The sequence below is a fragment of the Pollicipes pollicipes genome, unplaced genomic scaffold, assembly GCF_011947565.3.
Source record: "Pollicipes pollicipes isolate AB1234 unplaced genomic scaffold, Ppol_2.1 Scaffold_4881;HRSCAF=5763_pilon_pilon_pilon, whole genome shotgun sequence".
NCBI lineage: Eukaryota > Metazoa > Arthropoda > Thecostraca > Pollicipedomorpha > Pollicipedidae > Pollicipes > Pollicipes pollicipes.
In genome coordinates this window covers 49,655,879-49,661,468 of record NW_023596576.1, presented here as the reverse complement: position 1 = coordinate 49,661,468, position 5,590 = coordinate 49,655,879, and positions in this window count along the sequence as shown.

The window sequence follows — 5,590 nt, the reverse complement described above, 5'->3', positions numbered from 1 at the left end:
CCCGCAGGCCCGGCCGCCGGTGCGCCCTGCACCCGCGCCGTGCCGCTGCGAACGATACGCTCGAGTGGGACGCGTCGGAGCAGCCGGAGCCGGCGCTGGCCCGCAGCTCCGGCGCCGGCCTACGCCAGCTCGGTCGCGCTGCGGGCCGGGTCGGGTCGGCCCTCACCAGGCGGTGCGGGCCGACAGCGCAGGTGACCGGCGGCGCGACGGCCGGCGCCATACATGGCGGCTGATTTGCAAGGCTCCGAGTTACCCGGCGGCCGCGTCCGGGCCAGCGCCGTGTTGCCAGGACATGCGACTGGTGACAGGGAGGCCAGCAGCTCTCATCCCCCCACCTCCGCCCGGCCGATCAGCACCGGATTCGCACCCAGCAGGCGACGCCGCGCCAGGCGACAGTGTGGGGGTGACGGCGACTCCTTTTCGACAGCGATCGTCGAAATTCAGCCCAGAAATTTGGCCGTAGTGTCACTTGACGTGCCAATTCGCCGGTGTAAGTGGACGAGGAACAAGCGTACCATTAGGCTGCGCTAGTTCGGATTTAGTGCCTGTACTGAACGGGCGGAAGCACTTTAGTGTGCAATCCGACCTTTAAGCGCGGCGGCCCAAGTGCAGGCCTAATGTCGCGACTGTCCACGTTAGCAGCGGCCCGCCGCGCGCCGCTGATTTAATGAGCCAGCCTCGGTGGAGGAGACCGGCGGGCTTCGAGGCGTGTCTAGCTCTGGAGCCGGGTCGATTTCCTTGACGGACGGAGCGAGCCGTGGCCCGTCGCGAGCAGCGCGAGGCCGCGCGGCGCTTGTCGTGACGGGTCATGGGCGCTGCTGAACTGGGGAGTGTACTGCAGCGCCCCTGTCACTGTGTACCAGTTTGGAGCGTGTCACCTCGCCGGCGCGGTCGCCGGACCGGCCAGGTTCAGGTCCAGGCCCTGCTCTCAGCCCGCGGGCGTGGGCTGGACGGCCGCTGACGCCGCTGTTAGTGTTACGGTCTTGAGCATCGCTCGGTTGCCAGCCGGCTCCACTGACGCTGGTGTCATCACTCGGTCGTCGTGATAAGTCCATCCGTCCAGGCGCTTCACAGCGCTGAATTATCATCGCCACCGGTGCGCCCGACAGCTCCGATTAGCTTGACCTCGGCCTCTGCCATCCCTCTCGCTCCGCATGACCTGAATTGAGACACCAGCATGCTCGAACAGACCTGACCTCAGGTATGCCATGTGGTTTTGCATTGGTGTTTGGTGCCCACGTTATTGACCTGGCCCTGAACTCAAGCACGTGCCGTGTATGAATGGTCTGCTGATCGCGTCCACATGTGAGCCTGACGTACCACATGTCGTGATGTGCAGTGGCTGTCGCGTCGGCCTCGGTCCCCGCTCCGTCGGCTCGGCGCCGAGTCGGCGGACCGTGCAGCGTCTCGACTCCGGCGACACCGTCCGCAGGCCCGCCTCCGCCGGCCCGCCTCCGCCGGCCGCCGCGCGGGGCGACGCGGCTGGGTTTCGCCACACGCAAAGGCCGCGCCGGCTCATCCGCGCGGCCGAACCCCGCCGAGCCCCTCAAGGCCACGGGCGTCGCGCTGTCGAGCCGGGCCGGGCCGAGCGGGGCCGAGCGGCCCGGCCGTCGGTGGGCGCGCCTCGGCCGCTGTCCACTGTCCATCGTCTGCTGTTCACTATCCGCTGTCCAGGTAACGGTGGGCTGGTGGCCGGTTCTGATGGCGGACGCTCCCCCGCGACGGGTGTCTCGTGATGGCAAGGGGCCCCTGATGACGTCGTGTCCCTGATGGCGAACATCTGTTGAAGATGAGTGTCTTGGGGACGGATGTCGCTTGGCAACGGAAGTTTGCTGATTACGGACCTCTATTCATGGCGATCATTTCTCAGTGAAGGGCGTCTGATGGCGGACATGCGTGGGTATAGGAATCTGTTGAATGGTGGTCATCTTGGCGACGAGAGTCTGCTGATGACGAGCCTTTCCTGAAGACGGGCGCCTCTTGGAGACGAAAGTCTCCTAAGCATCAGTCTTGTGCTGGTGAGAGGTCTCGCCGGTGGGCATCCCTGGGTGGGGAGGGTTTTCCGATGTCGAACGTCTTCTCATGACGAAATTTCCTGGTGGCTGCAGCCTCCTGATGTCCAAAGCCCCGCGTTGACGTGATTCTTTTGAAGAATAACCCGTGCGTCGCGGTGACGAAGGTCCGTCGAAGACGTGCGTGCCTGGAGACGAACGTCTGATTACAAACGGCTGCTGTCGCTCGCCTGACGCCTGACATGTGACTGCTGATGACGCCGCGTCCCGATGACGCTGTGTCCCCATGACGTGTTTCTCCGTGTGGCGGTTGGCGATGAGTGACTCTGGGAGGCCTGGGACGGGCCGGGCTGGGTGCGGCGGGGTCTGACTCAGCCGGGCCGGGCCCCCGCCGGCAGGAGGGCGCGCCGCCCGCCCGACGGCTGCGCGCTGACGGCATCTCCCGCACCCAAAGCCGCCTGCGCGCCCAGCGCAGGTACGGAAGCCGGCAACAGAACACAGCGCGGTCTGGAGAACCGGACTGGGCGGCGCAGCAGCGAAACTGCGGGCCTCCTCCTCCTCCCCCCCCCCCTCTCTCCCCTCTCTCTCCCTCTCTGATATAGGTGTCCTTGGCTGCACGCACGCTCATTGCCCCTCGTCGACAGGCTAATGTTATACTCGTGGTGAGAAATCATAAGGCGATCGCGGGGTTGCGTGTCGCGGTGCTTTTCCGGTGCGCGGCTGGCCGTTGTTCGGCGGCCGTGTAGGTCGTGTCGGCGTCCTTGACCGGCGGCCGGCGCGGCGCGCGCTGACGTCACCGTCCGCTGCGCCGTGTTCGTCCGTCCGTTCGGCGGGCGCCGTTCACCGCCACCACGGGCGCCGCCGCCGCCGCCGCCGCTGGCCGGCGGGCCTGTTTTGCCGCGTCCGGCCGGAGCGGCGCCGCTGGCCGTTTCCGTGCCGTGATTCAGTTAGTGCGCCGTAATGAGTGGCGCTCAGAGGCGGCGCACGGCCGGCGCGTGCCCGCCAATCGTCCGGCCGCGGTCTGCGGGCGTCACGGCTGTCGGCCGCCCAGCCGGTCGGCCGGCCGGAACATCGGCCTCCCCCCCGCCAGCGTCCGGGGTTGTCGACGGTCCGCTTCGCCTCTGGGTCATTGGGGGAGTTAGAGTGGCCCATTGTCCGTTTAACGGTCCACTTATTTGCTGGAGAGCAAAGTCATGTAGCATGTCCCTTTCTGTTTCATGATAAAGGAACACTCGTACCGGCCCGGCGTTGGCTGTTCCCTCCTCCCCCTTCACCCTCTGTGATAGCTGGCCTGAGCCGCTGTTTGTTTGCACATACCTTCACTTTCGAGGAGTGCGCGCGGGCCGTGCCTGCCGAGCGCAGAGTCGGTCCTGATGACGCGGCTCTCCTGCCGGCCGCTGCCGCGTCAGCTGGCCAGCGGCGTGAGGTGCGGAGCCGGAGCCCCGTCATTCCCGCTGTGTCAACAGCTGGCCCGTTCACATATGCTAAGTGCGCCGTGGAAAATTGTCTGTACAAAGTCCTTGTAGCGGAAGTGATGAGAAATTTACATAGAGGGATGGTGACGGCGCAACGGCGCTCGTGTTCCGCCGTTGCGTTGATCTCGCCTCGCCTGCGTATCACCTTCGGATGGCCGCTTGCTGCGGCACACATTGGCGTGCGCGCGCCTTTCACTGTAGCGGGCTGCGGGCTGGAGCCAGTCATCAGGCCGGGCATTGTGCGACTGCGGCGCGTCAGTGTGCGGTGCGGCGGGCGCGGACGGCGCGGCTGCAGGCGGAGCCGCCGGCGCCGACCAGCCCGGTGCCGGGAGGGCTGCCGACGGTCAGCGGCCGGCGCTGGGGCCGGCCCGCCGGGCTCCGCTGGGCTGGGCTCGGGCGTCCCCTGAGCAGCGCAGGTCATGTGCGGAGCCTGGCGGATCTGTGCTGGATCTCCCGCTCCAGGGCACAGCTCCGACGCACAACGCTGAGATGGTCAGAGGCGTGTCCGAGATCCGACTTGGACTGAGAACAGATCGGCGCAATTTTCAGATCATTGTAATTTCAAGTCGGCTCCAATTTCGAATCTAGGAGACCTGGCTTACCTCCGAATTTGACTCCGACAGTCGATTCGGTGACGGCGGGTGTCGCACTGGGCATGAGTCCGGGAGAGGGCGCATTGTTTGGTCCGGCGGACGAGGAGAGTGTATATGAGAGTCATGTGTGAGATGTGGAGAGTGTGAGAGTATGAGAGTTGGTGTATAGAACTGCGGGGTTGTGAATATGATGCGACGGTGATAGACCTGGCCATACAACAGTAGGCGAGGAGTCCATGGAGCACGGTGTCCCGACCGCAATGCCACCCTGCGAGTTAAGTCCGGACCGCACGTCCTACAAGTCCGAGATATCTGACGGGCGGCGTTCGGTCTCGTACGACCTGATACCGGTTTGACGTGGAGGCTGGTAACAGCGGGCGCTCGTGGTTCGATCAGATGTGGTAAAGTGGGAGCTTAGCGTTCGATACCGTCCGAGTACTGGTGAGTGATGCAACTCCAAGTTGCGCAGATTCTTCATCGGCGCTCGCGCTTGTGTTTCTTGTGTTTTTTTTTGCGTTTTCTCGCCAGCCGTCTCAGCAAGGACCGTGATCTGGGCCCTCTCGGCTGTTGTCTGCTCGGCCCCCGGGGCCCTCCGACTACGAGATTGCCTCGCTGTGTTTGGCCATGTCGTTCTTCCCACCGTGAGACGCCCCAGCTGTGGAAGTCGCTCTTACACCACCGGAGGACCGCATCGCTGTGGCAGTCGTTCTTCCCACCGGAGACGCCTCGCTGTGGCAGTTCCGTCTGACCGGGGACGCCTGGCGGTGGCAGTCTCAGCAGTGATGATCGCCCACCGTCTGTGTTTGCGGTCGGCGCCTTAGACGAACGCCGCCCACCTGATAGCGGTCGGCGCCGGAAGTGGTCCGCTTCCGGCGTGTGCCAGGGCCGTGCGCCCATTGGACGAGCCGTAGCGTGAGCGTCTCCACGCTGCCTGCACGCCATCCGATGTTGTCGGCAACGGTGCCCCCTGTTCTTCCGGAGTGCCATTGCCCGGGCACTTATACATGTGTAGCCATTGAGAACGTATTCTGTGTCATGCCATAATCACAGCTACCTTGGAAAGTTAATGTTTGGTTTGGTGGCCCATGAAATACGGCTTGTCAGAAAATCGCTGTGAACATGTAGCTAGCTGGTTTGCGGCATTTTTTCATTCGTGAGGTGTTACTACTTTCATGATAACGCGCGCGGTTGACGTATACTCTAACAAGAGATGTGTTTAACTTTAGTCATGGTGATGAGATCTTGTAATAGCAGACGGTCTGTAGATCTGTCGTAAGCACGCCATGGGTGAACATCGGAAGGTAGCCCCGAGTCCTTTACGGTACTACAATTCCAGACGTAAGTGGCGCCCAGGTGCTGACCGCAGGTCTCTGCGGTACAGAGTCTGCTCTGCTCAGACTTTGTACCGCAGAAGTACCGCCGCGTAGGTCGGCACGGACGGGCGGCTGGGGGGCCGATTCTGCTATCATGTCGTGATTAGGCTATCATGACGCTATCAGCACCCGTCACA